At 37.6% G+C, this 21259-nt stretch overlaps 1 long non-coding RNA gene across 5 annotated transcripts in view; it reads right to left on the reverse strand.

The window, feature by feature from the left end:
* LOC109029428 (uncharacterized) overlaps nucleotides 1–21259 on the reverse strand; it is a 57875-nt gene that overhangs the window by 33242 nt on the left and 3374 nt on the right. For 3 of the 5 annotated variants that reach the window (XR_008671047.2, XR_008671046.2, XR_008671048.2), the window contains exon 3: nucleotides 9665–9828. The exons of the other annotated variants lie outside the window; for them this stretch is intronic. This is a non-coding gene — a long non-coding RNA (uncharacterized lncRNA). The remainder of the gene's footprint in view (nucleotides 1–9664; nucleotides 9829–21259) is intronic. 5 annotated transcript variants of the gene reach the window in all.

Below are 21259 nucleotides of genomic sequence, written 5' to 3' on the forward strand. Positions count from 1 at the left end.
CAAAAGTAAAAAAGAGTTCATGCAATCTGGCTATGCTTCTCTTAAGAAGCCTTTCTAGAAGTTTCATGTTCAGCTGCCATGGAGGCTGTGAAAAGTAGTTTAGCTGATCATATCTTCTACCTGGTAAGAAGAAGAGAATCAATATTGGTTTGACAGCTTGTCTCTTTCATAACTGTAAATTAGGACTCTAACATTGCCATCACAATGATGGTTTAATTGATCAAAGCATGGCTCCAAAATTAAGTTATCTTCAATTTTTCCCCTGTGAAAGGTATGCCAAAGCCAGTAGAATGCAGGTTTCCTTAAAGTTTGTTTGTATGAGAGTAATTAACTTCAAGGTATGAAACTAAGATTTTTGAGTTCTGAAAGTAAAACAGGTTGCCAGTCATTTATGTTTTGCATTTAGTACACAAATATGTACAGACATATATATGTATTTTGTCATTCTGTACGTTGATGGATCATAGGATATCTCCAAGTTGGTACAATATATATAAGGAATGAAGCCAGCCTGTATATAAGGATCAACTCTTTCCTTGATTCAATCATTTAAAAATTACATCACTAATAATTAGCCTAGAAAAAAAGATCTGATAATTAACATACTTTTCCCATGAGAATGTTCTAAGAACTAAAATGTGATATAGAATAAAATATGAAAAATGTAACTTTTCCTTTGCAAAGTCTTACATTTTACATAAAAAATAATTTAAGTCATGAAGGTGAGGTTTTTTTGGAGAGAAATATTATAATTCTCATGAGAATTAAAGCTTAATGATAAACACAGAGATATGGGCTTGAAGGACCCCAGCATGGTCAAGGCAGATTGGGATAGAAAATGCTGATTTCTGGGGTCAGAGGTGAATGTGAATGTCTCAGGAAATGAGACAGAAGTAGGAGGAGAGATGCAGCTCAGCTTTCATGATCTAATCAGTCCCGCTTGTGTTTGTTGCCATGTTATGAGTATGTGCTCATGGCCCTGTCTGCTACTAGCAGTGAATCATGCTTGCAAATAAATAAACATTAATAAATGAAGATGATTTGCATAATAAATTCCAACTTTAAGTATTAAGTCATAATCCTCACATCTGATTTTTCAAGTTCCCCTATAAAGTTGCCAGATAAAATACAGCATGCCCAGTTAAATTTGAATTTCAAATAACTAAGGAATTTTTTTTAGTTTATATCTGCAATATTGCATAGGACATACTTATACTAAAAAAATTATTCATTGTTTATCTGAAATTCAAATTTAGCTGGTGAACTGAATTTTTATTTGCTGAAATGGGTGAACTTACATCAAGAAAATCACACAATTGTGCCCACTGGTACCAGGACTAATATAAAGTTCCTTACCTCAACAGGACATTACCTCACCTTTTTTTTTTTTTTTTTTTTTCGTAAGAGACAGGGATCTTGCTATGTTGCTCCAGCTGGACTCAAGCTCTTGGCCTCAAGAGATCCTTCCTGCCTCAGACTCCAGAGTAGCTGGGACTATACACATGTGCCACTCTGCTGGCTTAGCAATAGCACTTTTCTTTCTCTTTTATGAGTCCCCTCTCATCTTCTCCATGACCTTTATAGTTTTTTCAAACATCTTAGCTTTCTCAGAAAAGGGAAAAGGGGAAGCAGGGAGAGCTTAGGTAGAATTCCCTCAGCCTGTTCCCTAACCCTCTCTCCTCAAATGTTTGTGCCTGTTTTCCTATCCCTGAGCCATTTCTTCTTGTCTCAGATCTGAGGTCTTCTTCCTGTTGAAAATTTTTCCCCTGGACCAGGTGCAGTGGCTCACGCCTGTAATCCCAGCACTTTGGGAGGCTGAGGCGGGTGGATCACCTGAGGTCAGGAGTTCAAGACCAGCCTGACCAACATGGTGAAACCCCATCTCTACTAAAAATACAAAAAATTAGCCAGTCATGGTGGTGGGCACCTGTAATCCCAGCTACTCAGGAGGCTGAGGCAGGAGAATGCTTGAACCCAGGAGGCAGAAGTTGCAGTGAACCGAGATCACGCCATTTCACTCCGCCTGGGCGACAAGAGCCAAACTCCATCTAAAAAAAGAAAAAGAAAGAAAGAAAGAAAATCTTTCCCTTGCATGGATTCCAGAAACTCAGCTACTCAGGGGTGTAGCTTCATCTCCAACTTCTCGCTCCCTGCTGCTTCTTTTTCTTTGGCACATGAACAATCCAGGCTCTTTGATGTTTAACCAAAGGCCCCTCTTGGCTTTCTGTCACTCTTTCTTGGACACTCAAGCTCTTTGAGAAGCAGTCTGCACTGGCGGGTCCCAAACCTGACTAATCATCAGCATTACCTGGGAAATTTATTTAAACTATTCGTTCAAGGTCCCTCTCCAGACCTACTAAATCCCAGGGAAGGACCCTCCTATGCTTAGCCAGTTCTACCTCCTCAGTCCCTTTGGGCTCTGTCTCTGCCTTTGAGTGCCCACTGGCTCTGCTCTGGCTCAGGCAAGCACGACTCCTGCTAGGGATACTGTAGCTCTCTTTCAACTGCTCTACCATGCCTTACGTGCCTCTACTCTCCTGCAACACACTTCCAACTGATCCTCAATTTGAACGTCATAAATTCATACATCTTGTCACATTCCTAATTTGAGTCCTTAAAGGATTTCTCTTTGCCTTCAGGATAAAATCCAAATTCCTTGGCATGCCTAGCAGAGCTCCTATTTATGTCACCACTCCTAACTGTGCACCCCAATCATTCAACACTCCCCACCCCCCAAGAATACTTAATCACCTGAAATTTCTCCAGGCACTGCACCTTCTTGTTTCTCAGGTTTTACTTGTACAACATCAAAGCTGCTTCTACTTGGAAAACCTTTAGTCCGCCTCTTAACCCCAGTCCTCCTTACCCTCTAAGACACAGAAATTACTCATATGCCTGTCTGCCTTTACTACCAACAGTGAGCTCCTTGAGAACAGACAAGGTATCTGATTCATTTTCGTGGCCCTCACTGTATACCACAAGGTCATAATATTTAATAGACTTTTGTAGCTGCTTGTTAAAAGAAAGAATGCCCAGATGAACCACTGAATGATTAAATTAAAAAATATTTAAGGCCGGGCGTGGCTCACACCTGTAATCCCAGTACTTTGGGAGGCCGAGGTGGGTGGATCACGAGATCAAGAGATCGAGACCATCCTGGCAAACATGGTGAAACCCCGTCTCTACTAAAAATACAAAAATTAGCTGGGCATGGTGGTGCATGTCTGTAGTCCCAGCTACTCAGGAGGCTGAGGCAGGAGAATCGCTTCATCTCAGGAGGCGGAGGTTGCAGTGAGCCGAGATTGCGCCACTGCACTCCAGCCTGGCAACAGAGCCAGACTCTGTCTCAAAAAAAAAAAAAAATATATATATATATATATACACACACACACATATGTATATATTTAAATCCAACAAGTTATTTCCGAGGGAAGAAGTGTTAGAATGTAAATTAAAATTTCTAAAGGCAACTGAAACTTAGGATATAGATTTAGAAGTGGACAGGATTTCAAAGTTCTTATAATCAATTTTACAAATGCTGGCACTTAAAATTAAAATACAAAATGTAACTCAGGGCTGGGCGCAGTGGCTCACACCTGTAATCCCAGCACTTTGGGAAGCTGAGGCAGGCAGATCTTCTGAGGTCAGGAGTTCGAGATCAGTTTGGCCAACATGGTGAAACCCTGTTTCTACTAAAAAAACAAAGATTATCCAGGCACAGCGGTGGACGCCTGTAATCCCAGTTACTCGGGAGACTGAGGCAGGAGAATCGCTTGAACCCGAGAGGCATAGGCTGCAGTGAGCCAAGATCGCACCACTGCACTCCAGCCTGGGCGACAGAGTGAGGCCCTGTCTCAAAAAAAAAAAAAAAAGTAACTCAGGTTTATATATACACCTCATTAAAACCAACTGGGAGTGTATTTACCTGTTTCTTGTTTTGTTTTTTACCCTTGGCTCTCTCACATTTCTTTTATCTTCCTCTTCCGTATAAAGTCCTACAATGGCTACCAAATTTTCCTTTTTTTTTTTTTTCTTTTGACAGGGAGTCCCGCTCTGTCGCCCAGGCTGGAGTGCAGAGGCACGATCTCGGCTCACTGCAACCTTGGCCTCCCGGGTTCAAGCAATTCTCTGGCTCAGCCTCCTGAGTAGCTGAGATTACAGGTGCCCACCACCAGGCCCAGCTAATTTTTGTATTTTTAGTAAAGACGGGGTTTCACCATCTTGGCCAGGCTAGACTTGAACTCCTGACCTTGTGATCCACCCACCTTGGCCTCCCAAAGTGCTGGGATTACAGGTGTGAGCCACCATGCCTGGCCTTAAATTTTACTTTAAGTTCTGGGATACATGTGCAAAACATGCAGGTCTGTTACATAGGTATACATGTGGCATGGTGGTTTGCTGCATCCATCAACCCATCATCTAGGTTTTAAGTCCCACATGCATTAGGTATTTGTCCTAATGCTCTCCCTCCCCTTGCCCCCCACCCCGCGTCAGGCCCTGGTGTGTGATCTTCCCCTCTCTGTGTCCATGTGTTCTCATTGTTCAACTCCCACTTATGAGTGAGAACATGTGGTGTTTGTTTTTCTGTTCCTTTGTTAGTTTGCTGAAATCCAGCTTCATCCATGTCCCTGCAAAGGACGTGAGCTCATTCTTTTTAATGGCTGCTTAGTATTCCATGGTATATATGTACCACATTTTCTTTATCCAGTCTATCATTGATGGACATTTGGATTGGTCCCAAGTCTTTGCTATTGTGAATAGTGCTGCAATAAACATATGTGTGCATGTGTCTTTATAGTAGAATGGTTTACAATCCTTTGGGTATATACCCAGTAATGGGATGGCTGAGTCAAATGGTATTCCTGGTTCTAGATCCTTGAGAAATCGCCACACTGTCTTCCACAATGGTTGAACTAATTTACACTCCCACGAACAGTGTAAAAGCGTTCCTATTTCTCCACATCCTCTCCAGCATCTGTTGTTTCCTGACTTTAATAATCACCATTCTAACTGGTGTGAGATGGTATCTCATTGTGGTTTTGATTTGCATTTCTCTAATGACCAGTGATGATCAGCTTTTTTCATATGTTTGTTGGCCACATAAACGTCATCTTTTGAGAAGTGTCCGTTCATATCCTTCATCCACTTTTTGATGGGGTTGTTTTTATTCTTGTAAATTTGTTTAAGTTCCTTATAGATTCTGGATATTAGACCTTTGTCAAAGGGGTAGATTGCAAAATTTTTCTCCCATTCTGTAGGTTGCCTGTTCACTCTGATGATAGTTTCTTTTGCTGTGCAGAAACTCTTTAATTAGATCTGATTTGTCAATTTTGGCTTTTGTTGCAATTGCTTTTGGTATTTTAGTCATGAAGCCTTTGCCCATGTCTATGTCCTGAACGGTATTGTCTAGGTTTTTTTCTAGGGTTTTTATGGTTTTAGGTTTTACATTGAAGCCTTTAATCAATCTTGAGTTAATTTTTGTATAAGGTGTAAGGAAGGGGTCCAGTTTCAGTTTTCTGCATATGGCTAGCCAGTTTTCCCAGCACCATTTATTAAATAGGGAATCCTTTTCCCATTGCTTGTTTTTGTAAGGTTTGTCAAAGATCAGATCGTCATAGATGTGTAGTGTTATTTTTGAGGCCTCTGTTCTGTTCCATTGGTCTATATATCTGTTTTGGTATCAGTATCATGCTGGTTTGGTTACTGGGCTACAAAATTTTCTAATGCATCTAGTAACTCCAGCTAGTAACCTCAATTCAAATGATAGCATGCCTTGTCTATTTGCCTCTGTGCTAAATAGGTCAAATGTTTCACAATCCATTGTCCAGCTCTTACTTCTGGCCTGGGAGTAGGATATTTCAACAGAGTAAAACAGTATATTTCCTCCCACCTGTGCAGACATTTATCATCAACCTTTCATGTTTTCACAATCATTTTTATTATTAATAATTATCTCCATATTAACTAGAAATTATACAATATTGAAGCAAAAATGATGTAAATAATATTATCTTTCTTCAAGGTATACAGGGATCACTTGTGTATGGTGTATGTATGTTGGATTTGCAAGCACATGTGCAAAATATTTATTAATCTATCTTGTATCTCCCTTTATGCACAAGATTTGTCTTCTCTTGCAAATAGGATAGTATTATTTTTTTCCCTCCAATTTTTTTTACTGTGGTAATACACATAACATAAAATTTACCATCTTAACTGTTTTTAAGTGTACAGTTCAGTGGTATTAGCTACATTCATATTATTGTACAACTGTCATCACCATCCATCTCCAGAACTCTTTTCATCTTGCAAAACAGAAACTCTACCCATTAAATAATAACCCTCCATTTTCCCAACCCTACAGCCCCTGGCAACAACCCTTCTACTTTCTGTCTCTATGATTTTGACTACTCTAAGTACTTCATATAGATGGAATCATTTGTCTGCGATTGAATTATTTCACTTATTATCATGTCCTCAATATACATCCATCTTGTAGCATGTGACAGAATTTCCTTCTGAGTAATAATGTGCTAAGTATATGCCACATTTTGCTTATTCATTCATCCATAAAAGATACTTAGTTTTCTTTCATGTTTTAGCTATTTTGAATAATGCTACTATGAACATGGGTGCACAAATATCTCTTCTAGACCCTATGTTCACTTTTGGGGGTTTTATATACCCAGAAGTTATTAATAAATTGCTAGATTATATGGTAATTCTATTACCATATTAGTTTTTGAGAAATGGCCATACTATTTTCCACAATGGCTGTACCATTTTACATTCCCACCAACAATGCACAAGTGTTCCAATTTCTCCAAATCCCCATTAACACTTGTTATTTTTCTGGTTTTTTTTTCAGTTGTTATCCTAGTGGGTGTGAAGGGGTGATTTGTTTTTATTATTAGGATTATTTTACCTAAATTGATTAATTGGATAGCTTAAAGTACTTTTGTTTCTACTGATAATTTTTTAGTTTGCTTCTGAAGCATTTTGTTTTTGTTGGCAAATGATAGATAAAACATACTGCTTTCATTTCCTGAATACTGATCTATAGTGTTTCTTTTTTTTTTTTCCTTCAACTTTTAAGTTCCAGATCTACAGTGTTTCTAACATCAGATGATCAGTGATCAGTGACCTTAAATTGATGACATAATCACAGGTACTTCCCAACCTTGATATTTTGTGGTAAAGTCAGAAAAACTAAGTATTTTTGTTTTTAAAAAAGGTCACATTTAATGACTATATATTTGATAATATTAAGAATTACTGTTTAGGCTTTTTTTTCAAGCTATGATAATGGATATTGTGATTACGTTTAAAAATGTTCTTATATTTTAGTGGTACGTGCTGTCTTAGTTTAGGCTGTGTAACAAAGTACCATAGACTAGGTGGTTTAAACCAGCAGTCTCCAACCTCTTAGGCACCAGGGACCAGTTTCGTAGAAGACAGTGTTTTCAGACGGTGGCGGGTGAGGAGATGGTTGGGGATGAAACTGTTCCACCTCAGATCATCCAGGCATTAGATTCTCATAAGGAATGTGTATCCTAGATCCCTTGCATGCGCAGTTCACAATAGGGTTCTTGCTCCTATGAGAATCTAATGGAGCTCAGGCGGTAATGCTCGCTTCCCCACCGCTCACCTCAAGCTGTGTGGCTGAGTTCCTACCAGGCCATGGACCAGTACCAGTCCACAGCCTGGGGTTTGGGGACCCCTGTTTAAACAACAGATATTTATTTCTCATGGTTCTGGAGGCTGAAAATACAAAAATCAGACTGCCAGCATGGTTGGGTTCTGGTGAGGGCACTCTTCCTGGTTCCAGACTTTTCATTATATTATTACATGGCAGAAAGAAAGCAAGAGAGCTGTCTAGAGCCCCTTTTTAAGGGCAATAATCCCATTCATGAGAGCTCAGCCAAGACCTAATCACCTCCCAAAGGTCTCATTTCCTAATATCATCACACTGGGCATTAGGATATCAACATATGAATTTTGGGGAGGCACAACTATTTAGACCATAACACATACTAAAATATTTACAGACTAAATGATATCATGTCTTAGATTTGCTTCAAAACAATCCAGTGGAGGGTAGGTGGTGAGAAGAGGGAGGTTATAGATGAAACAAGATTGGTAATCAATTGATAATCATTGAAACTGAGTGATAGATTCATGAAGGTTTATTATACTGGTCTCTCTACTTCTGAGCAAATTATAATTTTTTTTTTTTTTGAGACAGAGTCTCACTCTGTCGACCAGGTTGGAGTGCAGTGGCGTGATCTTGGCTCACTGCAAGCTCGGCCTCCTGGGTTCAAGTGATTTTCCTGCCTCATCCTCTTGAGTAGCTGGGGCAAATTATAATTTTTAATTTTAAAGACTTTTTAAAAAAAAAAGCTGTATTAAATCTGTTTAATTATTAAGTATTCGAAAAGATTACATTGGTAAGTATATTGAGAGTTGTTTTTCACTTAATGCAGAAAAGAAAAATGTAAAATAAGACCTGTATATTGTACTCACATATTGCTTTACTTGTATTTTATTCTTACCATAGATGATTGATTATTCTCAAATGATATTAAGCTTGGTTCATACTAGAAACAAGTTTTTCCTCTTCCCTCCCTCTGTCTCTCCCTTTCTTCCTTCCTTCCTTCCATCCCCAGGATAGACTTGAACTCTGGGCTTAAACAATCCTCCTGCCTCTGCCTCCCAAGTAGCTGGGACTGCTGGTGTGCACCACCTTGCCTAGCTATAAACAATTTTTAATGTCTAAATATTGCATAATGAGTTGCATAAAATTGTGACAAAAACACACTACTCTTGAAATGATGCATAATCCAAGCATGCCACTCTCTGGCTACAGACATAGTACAGCTCAGTACAATAGAAGTTCCTGCAATGATGAAAATGTACTGTATCTGCTCTGTCTAATATGCTAGCCACTAATCACATATGGCTATTGAACTGACCAGTGCAACAAAGTGGCTAGTACAACTGTTGAGTGGCTAATGCAACTGGGAAATAAACATTTAAATTTACTGATTATCATTTATATGTTTAAGCACTTTTCTTTAGAAGATTTGACAAATTATGTTTTGTTTGTTTGTTCATTTGTTTTTGTTTTTTTGAGATGGAATTTTGCTCTTCTTGCCCAGGCTGTAGTGCAATGGCACTATCTCGGCTCACTGCAACCTCCACCTCCCATGTTCAAGCGATTCTCCTGCCTCAGTCTCCTGAGTAGCTGGGATTACAGGCATGCACCATCACGCCCAGCTAATTTTGTATTTTTAGTAGACGGGGTTTCTCCATGTTGGTCAGGCTGGTCTCAAACTCCCAACCTCAGGTAATCCACCCACCTCGGCCTCCCAAAATGCTGGGATTACAGGCGTGAGCCACCACACCTGGCCTTGACAAATTATGTTTTTCAGTTAAGATATACATCCTTTGGACAAGTGAAAAATAAAATAAAAAAGTCCGTAAATGAAAAAATCAGGAATTAGTAGTTATAATACTTGACATCAAATACTTTCTTGATGTTAAAACTTATACTGAAAAAGCATTATAAATAAGTTGTCTATAAACAACTGTATTAGTCTGAAGAGCTTCCATAAGAAAACACCACAGACTGGGTGGTTTAAGCAACATAAATATATTTTCTTACAGTTCTGGAGGCTAGAAGTACAAGATCCAGGTGCCGTCAGCATTGGTGTCTGATAAGGCCTCTCTTCCTGGCTTGTAGATGGCCATCTTTTCACTGTGTCCTAATATGGACTTTCTTCTGTGCATGCATGCAGAAAGAGAGATCTATGGTGTCTCTTCCTTATCCTGTAAAGACAACAATCTTATCAGATTAGCGCCCCATCCTTGTGACCTCACTTAAACTTAATTACTTTGCTTAAAGGCCCTATCTTCAAATACAGTCACTCAGGGGTTAAGGTTTCAACACATGAATTTTAAGGGGATACAATTCAGTCCACAACAATAATGATATAGATTTTAACTGTAGTTAGTTCATTTTAATCTACTTTCTTTTAAGATTTCATTATTTACATATCAAACCAAGGATTTTAAATAGCTAATGATAATAAGTCAACATTTATAGAATGCTTACCATATGTGAGGCACTATTCTAAGCATTTTATATGTTTTAACATATTAACCCCTATACCAACCCTAAAAGCTAGGTATGCCATTAACATTCTCATTTTTCAACGAAGAAACTGAGACATAGAGAAATAGTAACTTCCCCAAGTTTATGCTAGCAACTGGTGGAAGACAGAATTTTAACCCAGAAATTTGTTTCAATCCTTTTTTAATTGCTTTGCTATACTATTGCTCTTGAAATAATTTGCTAAGGGAAGGATTAAGAGAGAATGATTAAGTACTTGTTAAAAATGTGTTCATGAAGTTTCTCATCACTTTGGAAAAATCCCGTGTAGGTAATTATATTATAAAGTTAAGTGAAAAAAGGACATAAAATTGAATATAGAGAATTATTTATGTTTAATCTCCCCTCTCCCCTCAAAAAACTATGCTTAGAAAAAAAGACCTGAAATAAATCTATTGTCTACCTTTTGTATGTTCAAAATTTCTTTTATCAGAAAAGTGTTTATTATAAAACTTTAGTTACTAAAATTGTGAAGATAATTTAAAAGTTATTTATGGTTATAGTAATATTTTAAGTTAGAGGCAATCTAAATCCAGTTTTTTATAAAAGTTCATAAAAAATCTAGCTGAAAAGGTTTGGCCTTTTATTTCCCCAGATGCTTACCCTGATAATTAGATTAGTTTTAGTTGAATCTGAAGATGTTTCTATTTATAATGAGTTATTAAGTCTATATTTCTTAAAGATATGATTTTGTTTTTCAGATAAACAAAGTAAAACAGTTCTCTCCACAGACAAATCATTAGTACTCCTTAAATTGAACTTTTTGACTTGACCTTTCTGAGGTTAGCAAATAGATTGTGGGCAGAAGAAAAAGTTCATGTTTCACAAATGATTCCTGTCTTCTTTCACTGATTTTAGTACTTTACAAGATAAAAATATCTTCAGGACATGCCACATATGTACAACCTAATATGACTTTTGATAAAGCAAGAGACACATTGCATACCTTAGTCTGGACTCCTGAGATGTACGGAACTGTCTTGAATTGTCTCCACTCAACAGGCGTCATGTTTCTAGCTGTCAGTTGTTGGATACCTACTATTTGCAGACTTTATTCTAGGTATCTCATTATTTTATTAAATCCTCACTCCAGTCCAGTGAGGTAGATATTTTCACTTCCATTTTACAATGAGGAAATTAAGATACAAAGCAAAAATTCAACTTGGCCAGGGCCAGCTGCTGTATGAGTAACAGAAGCAACTCTAAAATTCAGTTCTGCCAAGGGCAGTAGTTATGAAGATTAAATAAAATAACTCAGTAGAAACAACCCAATGTTAATTTGTGGATGAATGGATAAAGGAAAGGTGGTATATAATGCAAATGTATATTATTTAACCAAATAATTCTTACACTTACTACAACATGGAATGAAATTCTGACACGTACTACAAACAAAAAGCAATACGATTTTGACATATACTACAACATGGAAGAACCCCGAGGACATTATGCTAAATGAAGTAAGCCAGACACAAAAGGACAGATATTGCCTGCTTCCACTTATATAAGGTACCTAGAAGTGTGAAAGTCATAAAGACTGAAAGTAGAAAAGTGGTTGCCAGAGGTTGGAAGGAGATGGGAATGGGGAACTAGTGTTTAATGGGTACACAGTTTCAGTGTGGGATGATAAAAAAGTTCTGGAGATGTGGTGGTGGTGGCGGCAGTGGCATAACAATGTGAATGTACTTCATGTCACTAAAATGTACATGTAGACATGGTTAAAATCATGAATGTTATGTTATTTATATTTTATCAGAGTAAAACAGTCACCCATAAAGTCTCTTCAGTAGAGTTCTAGCTCATTATAGAACCAACACATGGTTGAGGATCACAAGAGACTATCTGTAATAATAAATAAAAGGTGATCATTAATGAGGTACCATTTAAGTGGTCAGACCTATTTTTGTTTAGAGAAAAATCAGGGAAAAATTTAGAGAACTCTACTTAGAGAAAATCAGAGAAAAATTCATGGAGAACTATTAGAAGTTTTCTAAACCTCATTTGCAAAGTATGATACTTTTTTAAAACCTCCTGGAATATTTCTTTGTTGAAATTAAAAATTCTTAAGAAATGATACAGCATCTTATGGTTATTTCTTTATAGCAATGGAAGGGAAACTTCAACCAATTTTAGTCAACAAATCAATAATGAGGCCTTATTCTATGCAGGTCTTATGTTAGGTATTGAAAGTGGAAATATCCAATCCTCTGCAGCCAGAGCTGGAAGGCAGGGGAAGTAAGCCCAGATAAAAAGCTATAAAGAAAAGAGGTGAGCAGGCAAAATTGCTAAGGTGTTCTGAAGGAAACTTCAAAAGAAAGAGACAGATAGTCACTGGGATGTTCACATAGACAAACACGCTGCCTGAAACTAGAGGTCAAATAAAGAACCAACAAAACAAAACAAAACTTCAAAGAGCCCATCTGTTGATGGACAGTTCTGTACCAATTTATTCCTCCTCTCCCTATTTTGTAATATGATTTTTCCTCTTCTACCTTGGGCATTTTCAACACAGGCATAGAGAAAGAAGCAGAAAGTGAGGCAAATCTACCACATCTGACCATTCGCCTGAGCCTGGTTCCTGAAGCCAAGAAGAATGAAAAGGGACGTCAATATCTCTATCTGCATTTCTATATCTAACACGGGACCCATTTCCCGAAAAATAATGAGTTGCTGCAAATCCAAGAAAAAAAGTAGGAGACTCAGTACAAAAATAGACAAATAAATAGGTCAGCAAAGATGACCTCCAGATGGTCAAGAAGCATATAAAGAGGAATTTAACAGTCATTGGAAAATCCAAATTAAAAAAACCAGATACAACTATAGTCTCATCAGAACACCTAAAATAAGAAACAGAGACAATACAAAATGTTTGTGAAGCTGTGGCTCACCTGGAATTCCCATACATTGATGATGGGAGGAAAAATTGGTATAAACATTTTAGAAAACCATTTGGCAGCATCTACTAAAGCTGAATACACACACTATATTCATTTGTAGGAATATACTCATCAGATATCAGTGCGTATATTCACCACAACATGTACAAGAGTATTCTTAGCAGCATTGTTCGTAATAGCTCTCTTATGGGTTGAACTGTGTCCCCTCCACCCTCCAAATTCATATGTTAAAGTCCTGGCCTGAGAATGTGATCTTGTTTGGAAATGGTGTTGTTGCAGATTTTATTAGTTAAGATGAAGCCATACAGGAGAAACGTGGGTCCCTAATCCACTATACTGGTGACCTTATAAATTGAGAAAATTTGGATACAGAAATGTACGTAGAGAAAATGCCATACCAAGATGAAGACAGAGATCAGGGTGATACTTTTACAAGCCAAGGAATATCAAAGATTGCCAGCAAATCACCAGGAAGTATGGGAGAGGAATGGGACATATTTTTCCTTACAGCCCTTCAAAGGAATCAACCTGCTGACACCTTGATCTTGAACTTTTGGCCTCCAGAACTATAAGACAATAAATTTCTGTTGCTTAAGCCACTTGGTTTGTGGTGCTATGTAACAGCAGCCCTAGGAAACTAATGCAAGACCCAAAACAGAAAGAACTCAAATGCTCACCAGTCATATTTATTTAGTAAAACAGGTAAATAAATAGCGTATTCACACAATGAAATACTATACAGCAACAAAAATGAATAAACTACAACTGCACCCAACAATATGAATAAATCTTGCAAACATGAAAATGAATCAGACTCAAAAGGATACATATAGTATGCTTCTATGTACATAAAGTTAAAAAAACTGTGGAAACTAATTTATGGTGTTAAAAGTCAGGATAACGGTTATACTTTGTACAAAGGTAGAGGCAAGAAGTGTGCCAGGGGGTCTTTTGAGGTTCTGGAAATATTTTATCTCTTAATGTGGGTGCTGGTTGCATGGGTTTATTCAGCTGATGGAAAATCATCAAGGGGTACAAGTATATAAAAGTATACACAAGGCGTGTACTTTCCTGTATTGGTGTATATTGTGATAAAAAGTTGTTAAAGTAAAAAAAAAAAAGCCAGTAAATCTCCCTTCTCTAGTTGTTTGTGGAATTTCTTAGGATTCTAAGACTCAGTTTCCTGATATATGTAATGGTAATAGTACTTATTCTACATGTTTGTTGTGAGTTGATACATATGAAGTTGTGACTTGATACATATGAAGACTTAGCAAAATACTAGCAGTATTCAATAAATGTTAGCTATTATTGCCATATTATGATCGACAAACATATAATAGTTTCACTTCTGGATAAACAACTAGCGACATATTTTCTATGGTTACACACACTGGAATCTACTGCGAATTTTGTGATGAGTTATTATGTAAGGTAGAAGTCCAGACACATAGCGTAGAAAAAATATGGAGTCAAGCTGGGAGACCTAATTGACTTGCCTGTTCTATTAGATAGTCTCCACTCTCCCCGAATTACAATTTTTACTCCACATTTTAAGTGCAAAATATTTTAAATTTTTTCTTTTTTTTTCTTCTTTGAGAGCCACTGGAAGATTATAAGCCTTTATATTTGTATGGTTATATACAAATATAACATATATACAAATATATATTGAGCTTCACAACAACCTGACAGATAGGGATGGAATTAATATTCTGAAATTAAAGATGAGCAAACCAGCTCAGCAGGTTAAGTGACTTATCGAGGATCACCTTGCTAATATACAGCAGAGTTGGGACCATGGCTATTACAAAATTATTTGGATAATTCAGGAAGTGAAGGAAGGAGATGTTTTGTTGTTGTTGTTTTTGAGGCAAGGTCTTGCTCTGTTACCTTGACTGGGGTGCAGTGATGTGATCATAGCTCACTGCAACCTCTAACTCCTGGGTTCAAGGGATCCTCCTGCCTCAAGCTCCCAAGCAGATGGGACTACAGGTACACACAACTGCACCTGGCTAATTTTTTTATTCACTTATTTTTTGTAGAGACAGAGGCTTCACTTTGTTGCTGAGGCTGATCTCTGGGTCTTACTCTGTTACCTAGGCTGGAGTGCAGTGGCGTGATCATAGCTCACCGCAACCTCTAACTCCTAAGCTCAAGTGATCCTCTTGTCTCAGCCTCCTAAAGTGCTGGGATTACAGGTGTGAGCCCAGCTGGAAAGAGAATAATGCAAGGTGAATAGTAAGAGAATATTTGCTTGAGCAATGATGTCCAATAAACTTTCTGTGATGATGCAAATGTTCCATATTTGCTGTGTCCCACATGGTAACCACTAGACACATGTGGTAACTGAGCACTAGAAATGTGGCCAGTATGACTGAAGAACTGAATGTTTAATATTTTAATATTTATATTTAAGTGGTCATATGTGGCTAGTGGCTACTATATTGGACAGTGTAGTTGTATTGTTTCAGGAATCATGGTAAAGTCCCATGGTCAAAATTTGGAGGCTGGACTAAGCGAGGTAGGCTCCCACATACTTTACGTGTTTAGTTTCTCTTTTATCCCAACCTTATATAAATGGAAATGTATGTGTGGAGTTGGGATTCTTTGGTTTTTAAGCTTGAATACATACAACTAATGTTAGGTACTTATTGTATTTTCAATGATTATTTGTGGAGGACACTTTTATTGTAGTTTTAAAAGTTGATGTTTTACTTGTTTTAAAGCATCAACCCCTGAGAGGATACACAACTATATTAGAATTTATCCTTTTTGGTGACAATACAATGCCTGCAATGTTTCTTCCAAAAACATTTTCGACATGTTGAGTTCATAATGTGTCTGAGTTTTATAATATTGATTTTTATTAGTGCTGTTTTAGAAGGCTATTTCTAGTTGGATGAGGTAGGAACGGTCAATAGACTATTTTGGATTGTTTTATTAGTTACCACATTTGAATCAAGCTGGAAGTGAGGTGTAGTTGCTTCCTAGATATCACTCCGAGGCTGCATTTACCTCTCTAAGCCTCAGTTTCCATATCTTCAAAATTAAGCTGTTGGGGTGGGTGATCTCAAAGTTATAGGATAAATAAAGGCTAAAGTTTTATGGTTCTAAGAAAACATGCATTTTCTTTCTTTTCTAGACAATTGAGTTCTAAAGAACTTACAGGGACTACAGGGAGCCACATCATCTGTCCCATTTAGACAAAAAAATTAATTTTGATTTTCTACTACCTGTGCGGTATTTGCGTGTGTGTGTGTGTGCATGTGGTTTTGTAACATTTATGCTTTTTTTTTAATTATATTTTAAGTTCTAGGGTACATGTGCGCAATGTGCAGGTTTGTTACATAGGTATACATGTGCCATGGTGGTTTGCTGCACCCATCAGCTCGTCATCTACATTAGGTATTTCTCCTAATGCTATCCCTCCCCCAGCCCCCCACCCCCGACAGGCCTCGGTGTGTGATGTTCCCTGCCCTGTGTCCATGTGTTCTCATTGTTCAACTCCCACCTATGAGTGAGAACATGTAGTGTTTGGTTTTCTGTCCTTGTGATAGTTTGCTTAGAATGATGGTTTCCAGCTTCATCCATGTCCCTGCAAAGGACATGAACTCATCTTTTCTTATGGCTGCATAGTATTCCATGGTGTATATGCGCCACATTTTCTTAATCCAGTCTATCACTGGTGGACATGTGGGTTGGTTCCAAGTCTTTGCTATTGCAAATAGTACCACAATAAACATATGTGCGCATGTGTCTTTATAGTAGCATGATTTATACTCTTTTGGGTATATACCCAGTAATGGGATCACTGGGTCAAATGGCATTTCTAGTTCTAGATCCTTGAGGAATCGCCACTTTATCTTTGACAATGGTTGAACTAATTTATGCTCCCACCAACAGTGTAAAAGCGTTCCTATTTCTCCACATCCTCTCCAGCATCTGTTGTTTCCTGACTTTTTAATGATCGCCATTCTTACTGGTGTGAGATCGTATCTCATTGTGGTTTTGATTTGTAATTCTCTAACGACCAGTGATGATAAGCATTTTTTCATATGTCTGTTGGCTGCATAAATGTCTTCTTTTGAGAAGTGTCTGTTCATATCCTTTGCCCACTTTTTGATGGGATTGTTTGTTTTTTTCTTGTAAATTTGTTTAAGTTCTTTGTGGATTCTGAATATTAGCCCTTTGTCAGATGTGTAGATTTCAAAAATTTTCTCCCATTCTGTAGGTTTCCTGTTCACTCTGATGATAGTTTATTTTGCTGTGCAGAAGCTCTTTAGTTTAATTAGATCCGATTTGTCTGTTTTGGCTTTTGTTGTCATTGCCTTTGGTGTTTTAGTCATGAAGTCTTTGCCCATGCCTATGTCCTGAATGGAATTGCCTAGGTTTTCTTCTAGGGTTTTTAGGGTGTTAGGTCTTACATTTAAGGACCTCTTCAATAAGAACTACAAACCACTGCTCAACGAAATAAAAGAGGACACAAACAAATGGAAGAACATTCCATTCTCATGTATAGGAAGAAAACGTAATTTATAGATTCAATGCTATCTCCATCAAGCTACCACTGACTTTCTTCATAGAATTGGAAAAAAAAACTACTTTAAAGTTCATATGGAACCAAAAAAGAGCCTGCATAGCCAAGACAATCCTAAGCAGAAAGAACAAAGCTGGAGGCATCACGCTACCTGAATTCAAACTACACTACAAGGCTACAGTAACCAAAACAGCATGGTACTGTTACCAAAATAGACACATAGACCAATGGAACAGAACATAAGCCTCAGAAATAACACCACACATCTACAATCATCTGATCTTTGACAAACCTGACAAAAACAAGCAATGGGGAAAGGATTCCCTATTTAATAAATGGTGCTGGGAAAACTGGCTAGCCATATGTAGAAAGCTGAAACTGGATCCCTTCCTTACACCGTATACAAAAATTAACTCAAGATGGATTAAAGACTTAAATGTATGCTTTTGTTTTTAAAAGTCAGTATCTGGAATTCCACTTGGTGTCTTCACCTTTACTGGGGAAATCATGCCAGATTTCTCAACAATCATCTTCATAAACAGAATTTATAGATATTTTATGAAAATTTCACATATAATTGATAGGTGAAGTGAAATGCAATATAAATATTTTATTTTTTCTAGGATATACCAGCCAGATACAAAAGGAACTTCCTTTTTTTTTTTCCAAACATTATCTTGGCTTACTTTGGCATTGTCAGGCCACTAGTTTTTTCACCTATTTGAATGTTAAAGCCAGGAAATGGGTATAATTTTCTTCTTAGTTCTAGAAAGGCAGCATCTGGTAAGTTATTCCATCTGATTATCACTGTCATTTTATCCTTCAGATATTGAGTGACCTTTATCCTGAGGGCAGAAATCAGGCAACTTTCTTATATAGTGACCTTATTGTTGTATCATAATATGTTGCTAATGGTGAAGCAGTGTACTGACATTAGACCGTGTTAAACAAATGAGGCCTGGTTTCTGTTATGAAAGAAAAAGAGCAAATGCACATTAACATGTTAAGAAGATCTGGATGTGTAGGAGACATTTCTCTTTCCTAATATTTTACACATACAGACATACACACACCACACACACACACACACACACACACACAGTGTTTGTCTTCTTATACAATAATCACATTAGCCAGTTAAGAGACACCTGTCATAACAGCCCTATCCTCAGTGACAGTGCTGCTCTTCTATGGCTTACAGAATAAAAAGGAGATGACAACATAGAAAGTCCTGCTTTAGCATGGTCAGAGAACAGCCTTCCATACCTAAGGTAAAGCAAAGATTATTTTAATAACTTATGAGTTATTCTAAGTTCAAATATGAATTCCCCAAAGCAAAATGGCTACTGATTTGCTCACATTTGTTGCCTGTTACCAAACAAAGGAAAAATGAAAATGCTAAATAAAAATATTGTTAGGACTGAGATGCAGCTTATCAGAATTCAGATCTTTTCCAAGTGTTTACTGGTGATGCCATCATATATATGTATTATATAAGGCTGATAGGAAAACTTAAATTTAGGAAATTCATTTAAATTTCTAAGGTAACTCTCTGGTACTTCATTCCTTTCTCCTGTTCCTTCCTCTATCTTTTATCTTTACTATATAGATACTATATTAGTTTGTTGTATTTAAATAAACAGGGAATGTCAGTTCTCTGTATCAACTTGGTTAGATTACAGCCCTAATTATTCAAACACTCACATAGGCATTGTGGTGATTTAATAGATGTAATTAAAGTCTTGAATCAGTTGACTTTAAGTAAAGAAGATTATCCTCAATAATCTGGGTGGGTCTGATTGAGTCAGTTAAATGTACTTAAGAGCAGAACTGAGGATTCCCTGAGGAAGAAGAAAGTCTGCCTGTAGACAGCAGCTTCAGCTCCAGCTCCAACCCTAGAGTTACAGGGGTCTGTCCTCTGGATTCCGGACTTGCTGGACCAGCCCACAGAACTGTGTAAGCCAATTCCTTGCAATAAATCTCTTAGGATATGTCTTCTGCTGACTCTGTTTCTCTAGTTGAATCTTGACTGATAAAAAGTTATATTTCAGATTCTTTCAACATACTGGAGGAGAATAAAGAGAGGAAAAAGAAGTAGATACTTGTTTGTAAAATTGCTCACTTAGATATCCTCTCTAAAATTATGGAGCTGAACGGATGACAGGAATCTCAGAACCAGTTAAATAAGAAACACTATGTGTAGCTAAACTGAGGTTCAAGCCTACAAACTGATTAAAAGATACATATTCATTATAAAAGATTCAGAGATAAAACTGGAGTCATTATTGTGTTAATTTTCATTTATATGTGAAAAGTAATAGTTTCTTATATTTCTAAAATATGCTTTAGAATTTAATGTCCAGAAAATGATTGCTAGTGAATTTTCATTAGGTAGAAATAGAAATTTTCAGATAATGTAATTTTACCTCTTTCCGGTCATTCTACAGGTAATTATACAAAAACCACACATATTCCAAATGCAATTCATTACTAAGATCTGCGATCACACTAACCATCAATAGCTACTTTGAGTAGTTCTTTGTGGTAGAGGAAGTGATAAAAAACTAAAAATCAGTGAAGTGGTAAGGAAAATTTGGAACATCGCCTCCCTGTGATTTAGGCCTGTGTAGACGGCTTTCTGTAGGCAATGGCATGTCTTACTGCTCTTTAACTGGTGGGACTCCCAACGAAGAATCCTGGCATTTGGGTGTGCAGCTCAATATATCTGACGATATAAGAAAGAGGATGATGAATGTTAAGTTGCTAGTTTACCTCTAGAGGGAATGGCCCTGCTTCTGGGAAGGTGGGAGGGGTTCCCAATGGGAAGTACGCCTCAGGCAAAGACGTCCCCATGAACTCTATATAGCATCACACTATAGAACAACATCAAAATCATTCTTAGTAGGAAGGCTTACAGATACATTACATCCACATGAGAAAATGCTAACAATGTAGAGTCCTGAGGGTTATTCTGAAGATGAAACACCAACCATGTAAAACGATAGTTGTAATTATCTAACACAATTTTGATAATACTGCTCTATCACTGTACATATTGGTACTTGTCTTAGTTGGGTTCTCCGGGATGCAGATGCTGATATAAAGTTTTCAGTGCAAGAGATTCACTGGGGAGCAATGTCTGTGAAAAGAAAAAGGACTGGGCAGGGGGAGCTGTCGCAACATGCTGCAGAGCTGAAAAAGTCTCTGCCAGCTTCACAGGGAACTCTGAAAGTTTGTCCCTTTAAGGGCTTCAGTGTCTGGCAAAAATAGCCAGAGCCTTGTACCACTGCCTTGCTCAGTTAGTGGCTGGGTGCCACCCTGAAAATAGCACCTCCTCAGGTTGAAAGCTGAGGGAGACCCTGACAAAGCTACCAATTGGAAGTTGTCTGCCAGCCACATTCCTTCCAGCTGGGCAGAGTGTGCTTTCTTGAAAGGGAATCTGGTCAGCTTATCTCCATGTCTGCTCCAGTACTGCAGAGCAGCACTAGTAAAATTTTGGGTGGCTGTGTGTTTGGAGATGAAAATTGATCAAGCCAGAATGAGAGGTGTTAGTGAAGTGCACTAAAATTCTACAATTCTACTTGAGGTAGCTTCTAGTGCTGCACCACTGCAAATTCCTTAGATAACTAGAGTTGTCGCCATAATACCAGG

The sequence above is a fragment of the Gorilla gorilla genome, chromosome 14 (assembly GCF_029281585.2).
Source record: "Gorilla gorilla gorilla isolate KB3781 chromosome 14, NHGRI_mGorGor1-v2.1_pri, whole genome shotgun sequence".
NCBI lineage: Eukaryota > Metazoa > Chordata > Mammalia > Primates > Hominidae > Gorilla > Gorilla gorilla.